The 22590-nt window shown below is 39.7% G+C and overlaps 1 protein-coding gene across 10 annotated transcripts in view; it reads left to right on the top strand.

The window, feature by feature from the left end:
* NCAM1 (neural cell adhesion molecule 1) overlaps positions 1 to 22590 on the top strand; it is a 104716-nt gene that overhangs the window by 14620 nt on the left and 67506 nt on the right. The window lies entirely within an intron of this gene.

Raw genomic sequence — 22590 nt, 5'->3', positions numbered from 1 at the left:
TGCTGTTTTATTGGTGAAGTATGGTGGGAGATTTTTACTTTTGGAATAGGAAGCATATGTAAGATGATGATCAGTTTTTCTTGTCTGTACGTATATGGTATTCTTCCTAACCCTGTGCTTCCGAAATGGTATTTTGCATGGGATAGGCCAGTCGTAGGCCTATTTTTAAAATCTTTAGAACTGGGAAGATAAATCAGAAGAAATACTTGCCTAATTTTTTTATCTTCTTTGCTTAACTATCTTCTGGCAATGTTAAGGAACTGGTCCTGTGTATTGGTACAGACAGCGTTTGATAGGCAGCTGGGTTTTCCTTAATTGTGTCTCAAAACATCGCAGCATTCAGAAGATCGGCCTGATAAGAAGAAAGTATTTCTGGCAGGTAGTGATTGTACGAGTACTAGCTTTGGTTAGCAACAAATAGATTTCAACTTGTTGAAAGGCATTGGTTATGACAGGAGCATATTTTATTCCAGCAGTAAGGGTAGAAATGGCCATGACAGTTATTTTTGTAAAGTTGATACTCAAAGAGTTCTCAGCAAAGGTCCTCAGGATCATGCTGAGCCAAGCTCTACGTGCACTGTATGAAGATGACAGCTTAATCAGAAGAGCTAGACTGGTGTGTTCCATTGCCATCCTTGAAACTGTTGTTCTGAGAAGGACGGTTGGAGTAGTCTTTGACTCGGTTAACAGTTCACTATTTTCGGCTTGCTGGGAAGAAATTTGCCTTTGCAGTTGGTAGACTGTATAGCTGGGACAGAGAACTTAGCAAAAGCCGTAGGTGTTCTGCTGGTAACAGTTCCGGCAGGGTAGAAAGTTAGCTAATTAACTTAGTAGAGCTGGTGCTTCAGGAGGGCTTGAAGTAACTTCATCACTCATTTTTTCCTGCATTGTCTGTGCCATTAAATACTCCCTTTGTACACTGTAAATGTATGAGTCTTATATGGACCTTGATTTCAAGCTGCTGGGGGAGATTTTTAGGAAGCTACATGAGAATAAATTTCGAATAAATGCTTTGTTTTACCCAACAGTACCTTGTTTTCTTCATGTTATCTTGTTTTTTATCAGGCTGAGGGGGAACTTCAAGCAGTTTTGCAGTTTTGCTTCTGTTGACTTTGAATCCAGAAATCGTGGGTGTTTCAATCTGTTGCTGCACAAGAGAAATGGAGTTTCTCTTAGGATTTTAGTCTCAGCTTAAGAGCTCTTGCTCTAGTGCTTACAGAGTGTGGACAGGTCTGTCTCCAGTCTCCCTCCCTCCATAAAGTAAGGGCTGTATCTTTCCTCTGTCTTCCTGGCAAGTGATTTGCAAGTAACTGGCCTTCCAAAAAAACAGGCTCCCCATTTTGCTATGACACAATCTGCTTTCTGTCTGGCCTGTATTTGAAGGGACCTGGCATCTCAGAGGAGTGTAAAATCTGATAGTAAATCTCCAGCCATTTTTCAGTATTGTAGCTATTGAATGGTTTATACCATTGGGCTTTTGATCCTTCAGTTGTACTTTTGGGATTTGTGTGTAGAACTTACGGCAGCTACCCACTGAACTGCGTATTTCCCTGGGGGCTTGCTGGGCTGTTCGATAGCTCAATGTGCTTTTCCAGCAGCTGGTGGCTTTGTCTCCTCCTGTCTGGCATGGGAGTCTTCCGTAGTACAGAAAAATGAGCTTCACATCTCAAACCCTACTCCAGCACCAGGCAGCTCTTCGTTTGAAAAGGCAAGGGCAGGTTTAAAACCTAAATGATAAGGCTGTAACTCTTTAAAACCTGCATCAAGATGTTTGCATGGACAGTGGCTTAATTGGACAAGATACTATTGTGATGCACATGGGGCAATTGAAATCCGTTTTTCTTTAGTTGGCAGTCTGCCTTCATGCACTTATGTTTTAAGTACCATGAAACAGTTTGATTTATGGGCTAATATTCTTTGTCTGGTTTAGGGTTTGTTGTTTGGTGTGGTTTGGGCTTTTTTGTTTTGTTTTTTCCCCTCTTAAATTGTAGAGTCAGTTGTTGGTCTGGCTCCTAACACATAATTACAGTTCTCTTTTACCAGGCATAGCACACTGTGATCCTTCCACTGTGATCCTTCCACTGCAATTGACAAGTTTTTTAAAAAATGCCTCTTTTTTGTTGTTGTTGTTCCTGTTTGTTGTTTTTTTTTTTTCTGTTGGGGTCATTAATCTTTACATAAATTTGTGCTTTAAGAATCTGACTGTTTGAGGAGGCAGTTGGTGAGATGTGATGGCTTTGAATCTTACGCTTGTCCAGCCGGTTCAGTTTTCATTTTTAGTGGAGCTTTGTTGTAATGATGCAAGGCATCTCCCTATGAATTAAAATGCCATGTAGGTGAAAGCTGTAAAAATCCCTCAACACGCTGTTTTCAGACAGTATATAAAAGGTATGGGCTGATAAAATTTTAATCAAATAAAGATTTTACAGAATTTGTGAAAATATATTGCCTTTCTGGGTTATAATCAATATATGTTCTAGTGACTTCTTTCCACTGCCATTTTGTTCTCTTCTTCACAATTTCTGTATCTTGTTCACTGCATATTGTTGAGCAATTTGGAGTTTTGTTATTACCATTCTACATACATCTGTATAACTGTATAAATGCATAGGTAATAACTTTATCATGTCAGGTGTGGCTAAAAGTGCTCAGGAATAGTCTCTGTCTGTCCTCTGAAACTGGTGGGGACCAGATGCCTGCTGTTCCTTGGACATACCACAAATCTAATTGTAAATAAAAAGGGAAAATTTACTGGAGCGTATGTAGGTCTGTTTGATTTGTTCTGTTGGGATAATCAATCAGAACTGATGACGGAGGTGGGTAGAGGCATGGAGGGGGAGGGAGCAGATGATGAGTACAAGGTCTGTTTTCCAGAACAGAAGGTGGAATAGTAATTTATTATCTGACATTCTTTGGAAACAGATGGAAAACGCTATGCTTATAAATTTGCAAGGGAAGAATTTTGGAAGCTTTGCATATGTCCTTTCCTCGTTTTGGTTTCTTTTTTTCATGCTTTGAAAAACAGCAGTTAAGTCCTTCCTTGTTTTTTGGAAGCAAACGTGTATGATGTTGAGCAGAATCCCGCTGTTGAGGTGGATGGCATGTATGAAAAGTCCCCAAACAATAGAACCTGAATGTGTTAAATAGACTGAGAAAGTGTGACTAAAATAAGAATGGCCGAGAAGTACAGTGAGTCATAGTACAATTTGCATTTTTTACACATGACACAGGGCTGCAGCAAGGGACTCTGTACTGGAGATAATTCTCTCGTGAAGCAAGAGGAGTTGTTAAAGGCTAAGAAGGCCTACTATTAAAAAAATTGAAGACTTGAATAAATGGCATGTGAATCAGGAAACAATTTTATGTGCCCATTTAGAGTAATGGCACATTCGTGTACTGTACTGTGGTTTGGTTTTACTTGTTTATGTTTTTTTTTCGAATTTCAAATTAATAATTTAGGCTTGATTCTTGTGTTACTTACATTACTGTATTTAACTTTTGTGACAAGATGAAAGTTCACTGCTTTGTTTCTTTTTTTCCCTTAGCGAATGTAAATGACGAAAAATTCTCCTCTGCAGATTCAAAGAAACTGACACAGGGTTTAACATCAGTGGTTTAACAGTGTGGTGTGGGAGCACTTGTGCATTATGAATTTGTTTCTTGTGGCAAGTAAGTCCCCTCTGGATGTCTGCCTTACAGTCTTCAGACTGTGATCAGACATCATAGAAGTTGCCAAAGGCCACTAAATACACAGACTGTATAGAAACAGCAGTAAGCATTCATGATTGAAGCTAGTTACTCTGCCTGTGTCAGCTAGTGGCTTTTTCTATTACAGAATTGGGCAAGACTGGTAAACGCCTTCAGAAGGCAATTTAAAGTGTGGAATCAGACAGATGGTTACTTACGTTAAGTACTCTAAATACTCTGCTAGGACACCTGTCCTATTCCGCTGTCTGGGAAGTCTGGGGACCCTTGGCTCACAGTTTGAGCTGCTGTGTTAGGTGTCATGAATACTTCTTAAATGTACAGCTTGGCAGGGTGGTCCATCAGAGCACCTCAGGGGACAAAGTAACTGCTGGAAGATCATATAGCTGTGGAGGAGATAGTACCCAGAATGCCGTGATTCCTGCACATGTGTTGTTGCATCAGAAATGTGTTTAATCTTGAGATTTCATGTTACAACTCTGGAGACAACTCAAGTTTATATTTGTTTGGGTTTGGTTGTTTTCATTCTAATTAAAAATGAAGCATAGCTTGAATGTTAACAATAGATGAAGTAGAAAAATCATCGTGCATTTACAGTGCATTTCCATTTCAATGGTAGGCTTTCCAATCAACCACTTGTACTCTGTCATTCTTGTTTATTTTCATCATTTGGGTGTTGATTTTAACCTCTGAAGCTCAGATTTACTCTTTCTGTTTTCTGTCATAAGCGGTTACATTTCCTTTTTTCATTCCTCTATTTCTTTGGCATGGAAAAGGCTGAAAAGGGGAAAGATGACAAAGCAGTTATTTCTGATTACAAACTAAGCAGGTCCTACGTGAGCTGTGTCTAACTCATTATAGATTACTGCTTTAGAATTAGAAAATTGTGTTATAAATCATGATGTCATTTCCAGTTAATCAAATTCAGGCATAAGCTCACATGTTCCCTTGAGTGCCTGCCCATTATGAACAGCTGCATCATGTGCTTTGATGTGTTGAGAGACAGTGGGATCACTGTTCAAACTGCTTTTCCTTACTGTTTTCTTTGTTTGGCATTAAGTTTATGGTATTGTATAAGATGCAAGAGAGAATACTTGATATAAATCTTTGTCAGGAAGTTACTTAGAAATTCTATCATTTAAACTTTAGTACTGTGTCAGAATTTTAACAGTGATGCATTTTAAAAGCAGCAGGCTTTTAATGCTAACAAATACGTGAGAATGAGGGGAACAACGGTTTTTTATGAAAGTGGGGGGAAAGTCCAGCTTAATTCAGAGGGAAGTGCACTTGAAGGGAACAAAAATCTTCCAAGTATGCATAGAGCTGGGAGTTAGATTTCAGAAAAAGTTGTAATCAGAGTGACATTGCTTGTACGTAGGTAATATTTACCTATTTCTGTCTGGTATTTCAGAGAATATGAGCATGTTTTCCTGTGGTATTTTACTAAGTGGACAGAGCAAAATGTGTGGAGAGAACTGCCTAATTCAGGCCTGATTTGTGCATGTGAAGTGGGTCTCTGCAAAAAGTTATTTCTTGCACTCGGGTGCTTTAAAAAAAAACGCAGGAAGAACAAAGATAATGGCTCTATCAGTTAATTATGTGTTTATATGAAGGGGAAAGATATTGCATCTGGAAGGAATAGGGAGAGGCTAATACAAAGACCATGACAGTGGGTTGGGTTAAGACATGAAATTGGTGTAAAATAACAACAGAAGATTTTTCGTTTTCTTCTCTCACTGAGTGGTCTGCTTACGTGCCTGATATCTCCAAAAATTGTGGCAGATGTGTGCTGAAAGGTGGACTCAGGAACAGGAGATTGGAACATTTTTGTTGCTTATGAGTTCCTGAAAGAGAAAAGATTGATTAAGGTGGAGAAACCTTTTCCATTCTGGGGTGTGTGGATAGACATTCTAAGGGAAAGTAATGGTGGCTGTCAACTTTCGGAAAAGGTGACCTGAGGTGGAAGGCCCTGAGTCATATCCCTTAACAAAGGGATAAAGGGATGCGAAGATAACAATTATCCTGTATTTAAAACCAGTAGTGGAATATCTAGGTACTAGTTGAGGATTGCTTTTATCCTGTTGTGTTTTTATGTTCACCGTATTGGCAGTATGAGGGAGTAGTGGTGGGTTTTAGGTAAGGATGTTAACATGGAACGTAAAACATGGATAGCAAGAAGAAACTTAAGAAGGCAGCTATTGACCACTGTGTGGTTATCTTCGTACATGAACATTTGAAGTAGTTACTTTATTCCCCAAAAGCATAGGAGAAAAGAATAGTTCAGTTGGAAAGGACCTCCAGCAATCATCTAGTCCAACTTCGGACCACTTCAAGACCGACCAAAAGCTAAAGCAGATTATAATGGGCATTGTCCAAATGCCTCTTAAACACTGACAGGCGTGGGGCATTGACCACCTCTTTAGGAAGTCAGTTTCAATATTTGACCACGTTCTCAGTAAAGAAACGCTTCCTAATATCAAGTTGGCCAAGCTTCTCTGTTTTGAATTCAGGGATTTCTGTATGGGGCTCGATGGTTGTAGCTGACTATTAATTTTAAGCTTCCTTGAAATCTACATTCTCGTATTTTCAACAGGGGTATTTTTTTTTTTTTTCCAGAGTCATAGTGAGTCATGTTCTCATAGGGCTTTTGTTGCTATTTAACTAAATGACAGAACTGATTAAATTAATGTTTTCATGCATATATGAGATACCACATTTCTCATACCATCTGTTACCAAACTTTGCAAGTTTGTTTTTACCAGTTCGCAGCAATTTGAGGAAGAGTAGGGGAAATAGAGGAGGTAATTGAAAGTAAAAGTCAAGTGGATGTGGTAAGTGTCATGATAAGAGAAGGCCAGATATCTGGTTTGAGCTTTTAATATGGCCATCAGCCTCTCGGAGAAGATGGTTTTACTCAAAAAATATTATGACAAAACCTGTAGATCACTCACTATATTTGTGGTCATTAACCATTTTTGTTGTTGTTGTTTCTTCTGTAATTACAGCTCTTAATCTCTGTTCTGATCAAGTAAAGGATTAGGATGTCCCAGGAGGTACTGGCTGATAAAAAAAAATCACCTTGCCTGTTAGTTCTGATTCAGAAACATGCCTCCTGAGTGCACTTTTTAATGAGTTTACACAGTAGCTAGATAACATTGTTCTTTACATAAACAATTACTGGCTTGTACTATTTTAGAGTGCTCTGGTTGAACAGGTTTTTTTGCTTGCTGTGGTAACTGTCATTTGGTTTTTTGGCTTTTTCTTCAATAGATACAAAAGGAAAAAATCATTAAAATCTATTTAATTGTGTATTAGTAGTATAAAGGTTGCACTTCGTTGTTTGATACAGGCAGTCTTTGAAACAGACTTTTGAGGAAGAATAAACAAGGTTTAGTATTCTTCTCACAAGAGAAGAAAATGCTTCTTGGCAAACTCAACCCCTCATGAGTCAATACTGATTTTAGGACTAAGTTTGATTGCACATGAAGTCATACATATTACTCCTGAGTTTATCTTTGGTAAGTGTGGGTATTTATATGACTGTACAGTTGCTTTGCATGTTGCAGTGCATGATTGAAGGCTGAAGTGTTGTGAATACAACATTTACTCTCTATCAGGTGCTTCCTGTAACTATAGTTCTTATATTCTTCTCTGTACACAGAAAGAGACATCAATTCTGGCAGTGCTTTGTTTTGAATACAAGTATGCATCCTTTTTAAAAAGGGTATTTATTTACTGAAGAAATGCAGTCAGGAAATGAATCCTCCATTCCATTAAATGTCAATGGTATGGTGTTGTCCAGTGTCTTACCAGGTGGTTCTGTAGGCAGGGCTTTATTTAGATGATGAAGTTACCAGCCTACTTGTCCTCACCTATAGTTCACCTTCATTGGTACAATAGCTAGGAGGCACCTAGAATCAGATGAGTGGGGGATGTCTTTTGGTGTAGCTGCATTAAGCACTGTTCCTATCACTGAGTATCATGCCTACAGCGCTCGTTTCTGCAGAGCCAATTTTGTCCTCAGTTGTAATGGAATCCTTTTTTTAAATACTCAATTAGCAAGCTTTAATTTTGCTTTTTTTTTTTACCTCTTTTAAGTCTTAAGCAGACAAATTCTGATAACAGTTTATATCCTCTGACCATTTTATGCCCCAAATACTTTTTTCTCTTTATGTTTTAAGAAGAAGAATCTGTCCCCAGATGTTAAGGCTAGGTGTTAAAACTGTTACCCATGCCATGGTTCGAGCTCACATTTCCTGTGTTGGCTTCTGTCTTTGTTCCTGGATAGCTCAAATTGGAATGGTGTGTAAGTCTTAAACAAGAGTAGACTGATTTCAACTGGGTAGCACTGCTCACAGTAGTTGGGTTGCTCAGTTTTAGTTTCTTGTTTACAGTTCTCAGGTGATGTTGTGTAATGCAGTTGTATGTTGAGCAAAATCTACATTGTCTGTCCAGTTTAGCAATTTGAATATAGAAAAGGCAAGAGCTTTGTCATGAGCCTGTGAGTACGATCTGTGTACATACTTGTGGTTGAGATGCAGTGATATTCACACTTTTGCTTACCCTGTGGCTGTTAAGCTGTGAGTGTAAAGAGAAGAGCCTCTGATTTACATTGTAAATAGAATAGGGTATTTTCAATTGGAAGGCATTTCTGTTTAAGACTTGCTGTTTATGTCAGAACTTCAGCAATTTTGTCCCTGCACATGAAATCCTAGCCCATACCAGTATTGCACTACTGTACCTAGGACATGAACTAAGGATTGTTAAAGAGGCTTTGTGTACACACAAGTTAATTGAGATCCCAGAAAATTTCTTGTTTTGAACTCTGCTGCTCCTGAAATATGCCCTTTGTGATCTGTTAGTGTCTTGTTTTTGCAGTTCTTACAGATACTGTTTTTCTCTTCAGTTTAAACAGAATGCATAACATTCAGCTACAGGGTAGCCCTGTGTGAGTGATTATGCATGCTGAAGAGACTGGTGGCTAGAAGGATAGTTTAAGAGCTCATGAGGTATGGTTTTAGGAATTCTGTCTCTCAAGTCTGGCAAACAATTCCACTGTTTGAGTGAGTGACTCTGGATTTGTAATCTGATGACTACTGAGGCTCCTCAGATTCTGGTTTGACACAGCTCCCCAGGCCCAGTACACCCTTATATGTTTTATTTTACTATGGCCTTGATAACTTTTATTTATTAATTGTTTTTTTCCCTGCAGAAGAGTAGTATTATAAGAGTAGTGTTATGAATGACCTCTTTTGCATATTTTTGAAACCTCCAGAGAAGAGCAGTCTGGAAGTTCTTTATATTATACCTCTCACATAACGGATGTGACAGCATGCAGCCAGATACATGGGAAGCAACTGTATCTGTGATGGTAATATCAATTAAGCCTTGGAGGTTCTGCTTCATGTAAGACATTATTAGATGTGCTGAGTGTCTTCTGTAGAATGTTGTTCTTTCCAAATCCGTCTGCTAATTCATTTGTTTAAAGAAAATCATAATTCTGCACAGTATTAGAAATCTTTTCTTAATGTTTATGTGTATATTGTGTGCTTCTAGATTGTTTTGGTTTGAACTTGCCTAGCCTTAAGGGTGATAGTATTTGCCAGAAAGTCAGTAAGCTGTTGGAATGGCATGGGTGCAAAAATTAAACCAATCTAACAGTGACTGCTCCTGTTGTAGTCTAGGGAGAATAGACCTGGCTTGTAGCAGTATGTTAAAGCTAAACAAACTGGGCGTTACTATGTAACAAAAGGTAATATATAAAAGTATTAGTCAAAGGAAAAAAATGAACAATATGTAATTGTTTAAAAATACACAAATAGAAATATGCTTACAACTCCTCACTGGGTGGTCTCAGTATGGAAGACACATAGTCTGCAATTTTATTAGCTGTTTAATAAATAACTCTTAAGACAGATTCTTTCCCTGTAGTTTCTGTAGATGTGTCTGTGTAGCTTACTGATGTGCTAAAGAGCAATCCTTTATCTAGCAGCTGTGAAGTACTCAGAAAATCAGAAGTATCTTATTGCAGTGTTACTCAGTCCTAAGGTAGTTTTCCTCAGCATCTTCAGTAAGTGTACCATGGATCTGAAACTGAAAGGTGCTGAAGTACTCACATTGCATAACTTTTGGTCAACAGGGTAGGTAATATGCTTTAAAAGGGGATTTAAGGGCATTTTAGTTTGGTGCTTTTGTATGCCTTTGACTATGAAAAGACAGTTGAAACCTGTAGGTGGATATTATCATCTGTGTATTTGTCCAGTGTTCCATAGCACATGTGAAAGGTGGAAGACATTAAGAAAGCTGTGTTGTTACCAAATCTATTCCTTTACAGGAAACATCTTAATTTCACATTATTTTATTTGCTGTTCACATCCTAGCAGAAGTGCTGGGTAACTGCCATTCAGGAACAGGTCTGCATAGCTGTGAACTCAGTCATTTGTCCCTGAGGATGAATTTTATATAGAGAAGCTATTTCTGTCTTTATTTCTTCACCTTCGTTTACTTCTTCAAAACTATTTGGAGTTATAATTACCCCTCAGGCTGGAGGCCAAACCTGGAACGGTTTGTTTTTACGGTATTAGAATTTCAGTGAAACAGACTGGTGCCCTGGAAAGCCATAGCAGTCTAGTAAATAACCCTCCCACTCTGGAACCTGAAGTCTATTGCCAGGGCTTTTGTCTTGTCTAAGCAGCAACTGCAGAAGCTTCACTGAAAGGTGTGTTTTCTTAAACATGCACAGGTGATATAAAATGAGCATTAAACCCCTGTTCAGTACAGATGCCCTTTTACAGAACTGACATCTCTTGTACAAGCAAAAGTATCATATGCAGCCAAAGAACAGAAAAACGGAAATAATTAGATGCCAGCAGCACAAGTTGTGTAGCAATCCATTCAGCTGTCTGCCCACAGAGCACTTCCAGAAAAAATTAGAGCCAAGACTTCACTTGGCAGCAGTTGCTTGATTTTTTTTTATTTTTTTTTAATTCATTTAAATTATCATCCCCTGTAGAAAACTCCTGCCTAAATGTCCTTGTTTTAAGACTTGTCAAACTGTGCGCGCAAGATCTTTTGCATTTGATGTGAGCAGCTTAAGAACGTATGAATTCTCTGGTGGGGGTAAGATTTTGTCAGTGTTGGGATTTTTTATTTTTCCTAACAACGCTAGGAAACACTAGGATGAAAATAGATTTTTCCATGAGTGGGAAAGCTAGTTGCCATATATATCTTCACTGATACATATTTCTCATATATATCTTCAGTGCAAATGGTGTAGTTGAAGGGACTGAGAAAAAACAATTCTACTAAAATAATTGACCAAAGTTGGTGGCTTTGCTCTAATGAATATAACAGGGAGGCAAGTGAGTCCACTGGAGTGGGGATACCCCTTCCAGTCTCCCTGTGATCTTGTTCAGCAGAGGACCACTGAGGCATTTTGGTTTTACAGCTGGCTTCAAGGAAGATTACAGGGGTCTCTTGTGACAGTACAGAGACTTAGATTCTTCCAATGGGAGGAACAGCAGATTTTTGACTAATTTCTCTGCTGAAATGCACATTCCTGAGTGATTAGACAGCCATGCAAGCCAGTGTTCCTGGAAGCACTGTTCTGCGCTGCTGTATGCAGCCTCAAGGGAGTGAGCTGGGAGCAGTGCAATCCTGGAAGGAGTTGCTTGGTTGCAAGGTGTGGAGGAGTCTGCATAGCCTTCCTTTGATGGCTGAAGTCTACCAGAGAGAGCTACCAGAGAAATTGTCATTTCAAAATGATGGGTGTAGAAACAAAATAACCACTGACCTTTGAAAGAAGAAAGGAATCTGTTTAGGGAACAGGACATGTTTGTTCTCATGTTATTAGTGGAGTAATTCAAGTGCTTGTTTTTCTGATTGATTTTGAATTGCCACAGATTGTCAAGAAGTAAGCCCTGCAGACAGAGTTGTGGGTCCGTGCAATGGGAAAGAACTTGAATGTAGTTAGTCTCCTTTTCTGTTGCTGTTTATTTCTAGTTTAGAAAGTGACAAGTAACAAGCTATTTTTGCAGATGCTGGAGAATCCCCTTGGGAGGTCTAGATATGGATCTTTTGCAGGATCACGTAGAATCAAATTTCGTCATTTATCATTGATCATTTTTAACAAAAACCATCTGAACTTGCTTTACAATATTCATGTTACTGTCTGCTGCTCATACAGTGGCTGATCTGTACGGGACAGGCCCACGTGATTAAGGGAGGTTAGGTAGAGCAAACTAATGTGTTTTGTACTGTGTCATTTTTATTACAATGCTACCCAAGAAAAATGGGAAGTTCAGCATCACCTAGGTTGGAAGAAGCCTCTTGAGATCATGTTTTATGACCCCAACTAATACTGTTTATGTGGTTGTTCTTTCTATTGGTGGAGCTGGATACAGTCATAGGAAGTAGCTGAGCCCTGAAAATAAGAACAAGTTGTTTTTTTTTCCCCAATGCTATTTTACCCTGTGGCAAAATCTATCCTTGCCTCTGTTGGTTTATAACATTGCTGGAACACAGTTCTTTGAGTAGCTGCTTCTAAATTCTCATAAGTGCATAGTGACTTTGATGCAAGTAAATATTATTTTTATTGATGACCTGTCAGAAATGCTGCGAGATTTATTTTCCATAATCAAGGAGATGGCAGTGTTTAGAGATGTACTTGAGAGCCAAGGGACGGAGGATTCTTTGTGTCACTGTAGTATGTCTCCTGTTATTATTTATATGACAGTAATCTCCAATATCCTGGCAGGACTGGTGCCCATTTAAACTTGTCACTAACCTTTAAGTTAGGTAAGATACATAAAAATAACAAGGCAAGCTAAAGAAGCACAAAGATGTTCAGCTTTTTCCCAAAGTAGAGTGTCAGTGGCAGAGTTCATAGTTTCAGTAATCCAGTCCAAAAGCATTCTCTGTTTTGTATGGTTTTGCTGTAGAGCCAGTTACCATCCTATCTTTAAATAGGGTTATCTGAGGAGGATGAGTCGGATTCAGTGTCTGTTCTTAAAATGTAAAATGTTACATTTCTATATAGATAAATGAAACATGTTAAAGGAAAAGCATTGGAAATAATGTTTTAAACACCTGTAGGGTGGTGTTTATATGTAGGGTGTGATAATGTTGATTGTGGAATTCCCCGGCAGAGCGCCTGCATTTGGGAAAGAGATACTTTTTTGCATTTAAATAGGTGTTCATCTTCACTATCATTTTAAAGACAGATTTTGCTGCTCTTAAGAATCAAATAATCCCAAAGAAATCTTTCTTTAACATGTAGCAGTTACTTAAATGACAGACTTCCTATAGACTGGTTATGTTCATTAGAGAATGCGGGCAGAGTAAAGGGACAGTTGTTGACTTTTCACTTTCAGATCTGTATTGTTGAGTCAGATCTAACCAGTTAGCTGAAGTAGTTCAAAACTCATTTCTGTCGTATGATAAAATTCAGCAAAATATATCAGAGAAGGTGTAATATAAATCTGATTTGCCTTGAAACCTGTTCTGGTTTCGTTGTTCATTTGATCTGTCAGTCACCTTTTGTTTCTTTTGTAACTATACCTACTCAATATGACTTCCTTTTACAGCGTCTTGTTCCCTCATACTTGTGAGTCTTAAATTCAGTGCAGTATCACTTTGTGTCTGAATTCTTGCTTGTACAGAAATTGCCATCTCTGCTTACAGTCATTATCTGAAGTTATTTCATGACTCTCTTTCAAACTGCCTCTTACTTTCTGAAATTCGCCACTTGTGAAATGATTCCATTTAGAAGATCAGTTTCTGTAACTGCCTATTGCTTTTCATTAAAATTTCATGGGGCTTTTATTTAATGTGTATTCTAGCCTTGTTTATATGGACCTGTTGAAAGTAAAGTGGATTAGACCATTAAAGCCATGTATAATCCATTCCCTGTGGACTTCTGAAAGACTGTACCCTGCCGTGTGTCTAGTCTTAGGTTTTCTTTTCCCTGACTGTCTGTCCAGCTGTCCATCCCGCTGAATGTTTACAAGGAACAGGATTTTCACATTTTTTGGTAAAATCAATTGGCATTGTTTTAATCTCATGATAACAAACTTGCTCCAGATCTCTCTTCAGCAAACTCAACAGCTGAGTTCCAGTTTTGCTTCTTATTGAAAGCACAGGTTTTTATCTGAATTTAGGCCGGTTCTAGTTCTCTTGTTTACTAAGACTTGGCTGCCATTAATATGTAGATTTCGTCGCTGTTTTATGGTTTTATATGATTGGAGCAAATATTTGTTTAACTTTATGGTATGAGTCTTGGGGTTTGACAGTGAAATTAATTCCTGAAGCAGCAGGCAGTTACGGTAGCTTAAGGGCTAAAGGTTTCCTAGGGCACCCAGTTCACAGCTGGGAAACCATTGCTGTATCAAACAGCTAGCCCTAGCAGTTAGCAGCATATCTGTCTAACAAAGGCTGAAGGGTAGCTGAGAATAACCTTATTGTCAGACTGCAAGTCAAACATGTATGCTAACAAAAAAAATCTAAGCTTACGATAACACATTTACTGCCGATTGCCATCTGAGCATGCTCCCTCTTCCTTTGGGAAGACGCACAGGTGATGTGCCTATGGAATACATGTTCAGCTACTTTATTCCCACGTTATTTAATGACCAGTCCCATCATGGGCTGATAAGTGCTCCATTTATAATGCATAACAATGCAGGATCATCTCGGGAGTGTATAATTAATGTGGGATTCAGTTCTAGAAAACTGCTGCGTCCGTTTTGAAGGTCTGTAATTATAAACCCGTCGTGTTGTGTCAGAGAACAGGGTAATTAATTTATTATTAGAAATGTTCCCATTCCCACGCAAATATTATTTTTTTAAGGAAAAGAGAGCAAAGACCTTGTCAGATGTGAAATCCACTTTGGTGTAGTGCAGTGGAGACAGCCCAGGTTGTTGTCTATGTCAGAATTTTTAATAGAAGTCAAGTACATCAGTTCTGCATGCAGCCTAATCATTGCGGAGGAGACTTGTTTTCCCCTGTCAACCACTTGCATTTATTGCCTGGAAGCATACACCATTTATTTTGATGGCCTGTCCATTTATTTCTGATGTGTCATTGTGCTGTGAGGTTTTAAATAATTTTTTCAGCTCCATTCTACTGCCCCTGGCTTTTTGACTGTTTTGATCTGAAAGCTTTTTACAGGGCTGTTTCAATAGTTGTGGTTCCACGGAGAATGTGGCACTGATCTTGGGGAAATTCCAGCTGTGGTCTTTGGCTTAGCTTTTGGGCGCATATGACCTTACAGGACATTTGCAGCTAAGTAATGGGAAGCTCATGGTCAAGTGTAGAGGTAAATCTCTTTCCACAACGGTGCTGCCTGAGGATCTTTGGTAACATTCCCCAATTTACCACAGACATTGACATGGTAATTTCTGATGTACTCTTACTAAGAGTAACAGTTTGTATGCAAGACAAGATCTCTAGTGCTATAAAAAGCGCTGTAAAATATCAGTTCTGAGATGGGGATGGGAGGAGGCAGTGATCTGTAACCAAAAATATTACAGAAGTGCAGTATGCAACTGTTGGCTTTGACTAGTTATGAGATTGCTCTCGTGGAGTAGCATGGCAGGGTTTTTTTAGCTGCATTAATCCATGTCACTGGTGATTGTATGATCCCCAGTATTAAGCAGGACAGTGACTTATGGTTTGTGCTTTTATTCTGCCTTCTCCTATGTTCGAGTGACTTCAAAGGTGTAACAGGGCTCTTTGGACAAGCTCTTTGTTACCAAAATCATAGAACCATAGAATCATAGAATAGTTAGTGTTGGAAAGGACCTTAAGATCATCGAGTTCCAGCCCCCGTGCCATGGGCAGGGACACCTCACACTAAACCGTATCACCCAAGGCTTCATCCAGTAGTGCTAGTAAAATGCTTGCTTGTGTGTGCTGATAGGTTGTCAGTTCTCTCTCTGCTGGATTTTCAGCTTCTTGACTTTCTGAAAGGTGATAAAATAAGGCAAAACAATCCAGAGGCATTTTCCTTTCTAAACCTCCTTTCTCTAGGCTTCCGAAACGTATTTATGTACAGGCCTCTATCCTAACAAAAGACTCTTTGAGAGCCCTATGGTAGTCTAACATTCCCCTATTCACATGAAATTAAGGGCTATGATTTACTGCAGTGACCTGAGTGCCTGAGTGCTCATTTACAGCTAGCTTTTTTTGTTGTTGTTTCTTTTTTTTGTGCCTCTTCTGGGTGCTTTAGTTATGCTAACGTACTGCTGCATACATGAGGGATGGGCTGGTGTCACATAGCTCACAGTGATGGTCAGGGGAGTTGCTGGGTGGAATTAGGGGAGTAGCTACTTTTGGTTTGCCTGTTTGGTTTTATTTCCCCTGGATGCTGAAGTAGCATCAAGAAGCTTGTAGCATATTGCACAGTATGAAACTTCTATTTTCATCACTCTTTCTGCTGCTGCCTCCTCTCGGAATGTTTCTTCCAATAGGTGGTTACTGTGGAAAGCCCAGGCATAATTTTCACACGAAACATGGTATTGCATCTTATTGTAAGGAGGGTGAGGCAGTTAAGGCTTCACAGCCTTCCCTGTCCCTTCTGAGGTTTCCGTCTTGGAAATAATTCAAGACCAAAGCCTGAATTGGACTGAACTAGGATTTCGCTCATGAACTCCCTCAGGCATCATGTGATGGTCACCATAAGATACTACACTGGCATGAGTGACATACCTATTCATGGTGAGCACATGGTTTTCACGTATCACAGAGGTAGCCAGCAGGGCTTCCTAAGCATTGGTGGTGATAGGAGGATGATACAATGTGCAGGCCTAGTCCCTGCTGTGGTATCTGGACCTTACTTCCTATCTTGGAATTTCCTCCTCTTTTTTTTTTTTTCCTAATCTTTGTTTTTTTTTTTTATGATTATTACTATTATTCCTCTGTCTCCAGTTTCCTTTTTAGTAATGTGGGATCTGCCTTTTATCCATCAGGTGTGATTACATGCGTTGGAGGAAGGCTGGGCTGGCTACCAGTCTCCAGTAGGAATGCAGTAGAGGCTTCCAGTTTGACCTTGTTTAATTGATGCCTGGCTATACTGTCTGCTTGTGAGAAACTGCATAGCTGCACCTCATGGAAGCTGCTCTGTGCAGAAAGTGTACAAAGTCATCTTAATAAGATAAAGCAACTTGCACAATAAAAAAGGCGCTGCCTGAAAAAAAGCCCCAGACAAGGGTGAGGCAGAAGCAATTGATTCCTTTTCTTTCTTTTAATTATGATCAGTTTAATACTGGATCCAGCTCCAACCTTGAGCACTGCATTCTTTTTCTGACATTTTATTCAGCCTTTAGCTAGATTAGCTTCCAAGTAAAAGACGAAATTGAAGGTTTTTTGCAGAACATTGTTGTGAAACATGGTGTGGTAGTGCAGCACAGAGACAACTCAAGGGTCTGACTGAAAATATCTTTCCGGCTTGTTCCAGTTTATTATGCTTGGCATACAGTATAAACGTACTGAAAAGTAATGGAATTACCCTTGGCAATGAATTCTTTTGCTTAGTGGTCTGTGTTGCTTGCCTCTGTTTGAAGTTTTTCCACTGAAATCTTTAGTGTGTTGTTCCCTTCAATGCGGCATTACAGTTGCATTGCTATGTCATCTTCTGTCTCTTTTTCTTCCTCTGATTTTTTTATCTGTCATTCTGTCTTGTCCTTCACTTTACCAGAAACAAAACATCCTTTGTGGTTGTAAGCTCAGCATGCCAAATAGTTTGAATAACTGTAGCACTCCAAGAGTGAATATAAAACACAAAAAATAACAGTAAATTCCTTTTAATGCCATCCTGTAACAAGAAGAATTCGTGGTTTAATAATTGGAGCAGTAGAATGGTTGACCTTGTTGTTTGATGCAGCCATTAGCTTGGTTGGCTTGGCTGAAAGCCTGCTTACCTTCTGTGTTTAACTCTGCGAAAGTAATTCAGTGTTAATGATGCTGCATTCATTAACATCCCAGTGTAACCTCTTTTCTTTTTCATGCTTTTCTTCGTGGGGCAGATCATTCCGTTACCTGTCCCTGGCTTGATACATGCTTGCACGAAGCATGGATTGTTTTACTGCCTTTATTGTGCGCTGTGAAGGGAAAGGCTCTGAAAGCAGATTGGGTAGTCATTTCTGTGGCTGCAGTCTGCGTTACGCTTCTGTCACACACTCAGGTAAATAAATAATTTGTTGTTACAATATTAAGGAGGCTAGGGAACATTATCCTTAAGATTCGTTTATTTCTAGGCATATTTCCTGTCCTAATCTCGTAAATGGTGTTTGTTTCTGTGTGAGAAATCTCCTCCTCTCTGTTCACTCATTGTCGCACATGCTGGTTTGCTTCTTTAAGGTTGTTGCTTTGGAATCATTTTGAGCATTGGATAGTTAACAGGTTGACTCATGCTATCTTTTCTCCTTAGAGATGAAAGAGCATAGATCATATGGGAGTGAGAAAAAACTAGAAAGAAAAATGGTTCTGTGTCTATTTCAAAACCACCTCTGGACTTCAGTCATGAGGTTGAATTTGGGGCCTCACAGCACTTCTAGCTCATAGGGGGGAGATCTGCATTGAAAATAAGGCAGCCCTGCTTTCAAAGGGCATGTTTAGTTTGCCTAAGTTTAAGATTGTAATTGCTACCTATTACTGATTTCTGCTGTGTGATGCAGATATTTTCCAGGGGCTCCAGCAAAGCTTTGGTTTATATCTGAAATACTATTGGGGCAGGGGGAGACAATGTGAGTAGGCTCCAGGGGTTCAGGTTAGTAATTTTATGTGTAAGAAAAACATAATACACATCAAGTTAGGCAAGTATGGGTTTTCTCAGGATCAAAATCTGTTCTCTTATCAGGGAAACAGGGACCATGCTGGCATCCTGCTGTTAGAGACTAGCTGTGCCCCTGCCTAAACATGTCTACCTAGACACCAGCTGGCTGAGCTGCCAGACAAAGCCTGCTGACATGCACATGTAGATCAAGTATTATCTGGCTCCACCTTCCAGTTCTCACTTCAGTGTGCTCAAATCATTGAAACTTTACTACTTGATTTGGAAACTTCTGGTTTGGGAACAAACTTCTAATTAGATTGACCTCAACAGTACAGAAACCATTTAGGATAAGTGGACGTGTTTTCTTTCCCATCAAATGACTCTTGGATAAGAAATGTTTATTATTTTATTTCTCTGGTCTGCATTGTCTTCATACTTCTTGCAGACTGTACTAGGCTGCTTTTCCCTGTGACTTCTGGGGAGGGGAGAGTTATCTGGCACATGTTCCTAGAATTTCATTGTGGAATGCAGAAATACATTGTGGCTCAAAATAAACCTTCCGATGGCGCTTGGACACTGGAAGAAAGCTTTCCAGACCCACTGTGGTCTTCATTACAGCAAAGAAAGCAGTTGTTAGTGGCAGGAGAAATTTATTCAGGAGATTGCTATTTCTGCAATTTCAGGGTTGTGCAGCTGTGTAGGGGGACTTGCACATGTACAGGCCAGGGGCCCCATCTGTTTCTAATAAAACACGTAGGGGGGGAAAAATGCGAAAGTGGCAGTTGTATAGTATAGATTGGGAGGCGAGTCCCAGCAGTTGTCTGCTGCCAGTTTCCCTTCCCTCCCTTTCTGTATCTTCATAATGAGAAGTGAGAGCCTAAGGAGGGATGATGCTGCACTTTTTCTCCTCCCTTTCTTTCTTCTACTTAGAGTATGGATTGTTATTTATACCCTGAATGCCATCTGAAGGAAAGTACCTGTAGGAAAGTACATTGTGTAGCTGAAGTCCTGGGAAAGCAAACAGCAACGGATTTCATTAAGCCTTTGCAGCATGGAGTGCAGTAACCTGCAGCACAGGCTCAATCCTGTTCCTACAGATGAAGTTTATAGATGGTCTGCTACTGAACTTCTTGAAATGCCTGGTAGTAAGATATACCCGAGCAGATCAGGTGGGAGTTTTAATGGAACATTTTTCACCTCTGCAGGAATTCAAAACTCAAGTGGTACAATGTAAGGCACAAGACAATGAAATTTTTTCAGGAATAATTTAAAACTGTTATTTTCTTTGCTTTCAGACTTAATTTTTATTTTTTTTTTTACTTGTTTTCTAACACAAAATCTGTAATGTCACTGTGATAGCTGTAGTGGGACCAGTCGCAGATTGGATGAGAGGCACTTGAGCCAGAAGGTTTGTGAACCCTGATATCTTGCCTTCAAATTTTTAAGGCATTCTGATGGAATTGGATACCTCAAACCTGTTGCTCTCAGTGGGAGCATTCCTACTTTTCCATTATACTGAATTACCTTTGATGGCAGTTCTTCTTTCCACATGAAGGCATCTTGAAACAGTGTAAAATGGGAAAGTTAAGTCCTCCTTTGCCCTTCCATGGCTATTAACCTTCTGTTGTCTCACTGAGTCAGACCCCTATCTGAATTATAGTGGAAAGTATGCTTGTCCTTGACTGGAGTGATAATGCCTTGATGTGTGTTTGTAATGGATGGTATGTGTTTATACTTGGACTCCCAGGAGATGGATGCTTTCAAGCCTGTTACCATCCTGAGCTTTGATTTTTGCTCAGAAATGCCTGCTGTGCAAGGATTAGTATATGATGTGTTACGTGAACATACAATAGAAATAACAGGTGATGCTTTTGGAGAACTTAATTTCTGTTGGAGCAAAAGAGGGCAGGGTTGGAAGGGATTGAGAAGAAGTGAAAAGAGAATAAGGAATGGAATGGGTGAAAACAGCCTGGAGGTTGAAGAGACTTTTCATGTTTCCTCATTCTGGAGTGCAGAAGGGCATTCTAGCCATGTACCTTTTCCAAATGGTAGACAGTCCAAAGGAAGTATTGGTGATGTTGTCTTACTGCCCTTTTGGAAAACAAGTAAGGCTCCTGCTCGTTTCATCACCAGTGACCTTGTGATCTAGAATCCAAGGTTTCATTAGGTAAATGAAGCATAACAGGCAGAACCATAACTACTGAAACAGGTGACTTTGGGAGCAGAGAGCACTTCTGAAGTGTTCCAGTGTCCTTTCAGTAGAAGAAGTGGTCCAGGCCTTGTGCCAAATCGAAATTTACAGGTGTAATTGGATGAAACCGTGATGCACAGAGGTGAAAGCAGCTACTGCTGGTTGCAAGGCAGTGACATTGAATGAAACCTAAGAGTCCACCCAAGCAATAACTGCATATGCTTTAAATACTGTAGAGCTTTACACCATGCAGATATTTAAGGAAAGGCTTTATTGTCTTTATTTACAGTCTGTATCATATCAACTCTGATCCTAGTTTGTGAGGACTTGCAAGTGTGATGGTATAATGGTGAATGAGATCCCCGGGTAATACACAGACAGTGAGTCAGTCCAACTGTCATATATATGTGTTATGAATGACTGACTTGTAAGCACAAGGAAATTAGGTTTACGTTTATTGAAGTAAGAGCAACTGCTTTTTCTGTCATGCAGTATCCAAGTGGTATTATCTTTGAGCAGGTGGCTTCTGTGTGTGAAATGAAATGGAAGCAAGGCTAGTATTGTCAGTGTGATTTATGGCACATTACTTAGGTGTCTCAGTGTCTGAAGGAATTGGGAAAGTGCTTGAGAAACAGTTGGCTGAGGCACCATCCATACAAAAAAGAGCAGTGCTGGAAAGCAGGATCAGCTCTTTGTGAATTTGCTTTGTATTTGTTGGGGTGTCATCATCTCCTGTTCCCCCCTCAGCTTATAAATACACACGTAATCCCAGATTGCATTTTAGGAGCCACACTGCTGTAACTTAGTATATTAAATCCAGACTAGCCGCAATTAATGATGTGGCTGAACTAAGCTATTCCTGACGGGTTTTTCTTTATTGCTCCTTAGATCCTTCAAAAGAGGAAATAAGCGTAGTGGTCTTCTCTGATGGTTTAGGAGGAAAAAAACTCTCATCTATATATAATCTTTGTAGGTGAAATCCGGGACATTGGTATGAGTCCTAGTTTTCATGGGAAGAGACGATTATTTCGTGAGTTCTGTGGTCAAGGGATGAGGGGAAGATGTCTGAATACACATTTTCCTTCCCTGTGGGAATTTTTTCTTGAGGTGCATTATTGGCACTGATGGTTTTGTAATAGTTTTCTGCCAAGTCTCTGGAAACCTGTTCTTTATAACTGGCATAAAATAAAACTACTTTGCAGGAAATACGGAATGGCAAATTGTGGTGCTAAGCTAGGGAAGTTGAATCTGATGTATTGGTTGCGGACAGTGTACATTTTCTGTGCTTTTGATGTGACTGTTACTATGGCTGTTTTTCTTTCAGTGGAGTCTGTGGAGCTTGCAAAATCCTCTCAATTGTAACAAGACATGAATTGGGATGCTAGGGACTCATTTTACAACGGAAAGGTCCAGACACATTTAATTAGTGTTACTTGCAAGCACCAAGGAGGGCATCACACAGCTCAACAGTTAGACATGAGGGATGAGGAATATTTGTTACAGCTTATGAGCTTTGTGGAAGGAACCCGTCATCTCCAGCACATGTTATTGGGGTGGATTGTGGTTGATTCATGTTTATGTTACTGTCTCATTAACAGAATGACTTACCATGAGGAATGTTCAGTTCTCTGCATTTGTTCCACCAAAGCACTTCTGGCGCATTGCTCATCCCGTCAACGTTTTCTTCTACAACCTGTATCTGCGCTTTCTGCTTTCCGCTTTCCAGCTCATTTCTGGCCTTACCTTGCTTCACAGTTTTTCGCAGCCTTATTATGCTTTCAGTTCTCACAACGTTACGGTGCCCGTGCCCCTCGCAGCAGTCCCCGCGGCAGGCTCTGCTCTGCCGTAGGTTACACGCTCCCTCTCGTGGCTTGTTCAGGATGGTGCCGAGGAAGGCTGTTCCTAGCCAAGTTTCCTCAGGGA

This window comes from Pezoporus flaviventris, unplaced genomic scaffold (assembly GCF_033815535.1).
Source record: "Pezoporus flaviventris isolate CSIRO_AGI_PZ_B2104156 unplaced genomic scaffold, CSIRO_AGI_Pfla_v1 ptg000113l, whole genome shotgun sequence".
In the NCBI taxonomy this organism is placed as follows: domain Eukaryota; kingdom Metazoa; phylum Chordata; class Aves; order Psittaciformes; family Psittacidae; genus Pezoporus; species Pezoporus flaviventris.
The sequence above is the reverse complement of the archived record's forward strand: the minus strand, read 5'-3'. Positions and strand labels throughout refer to the sequence as shown.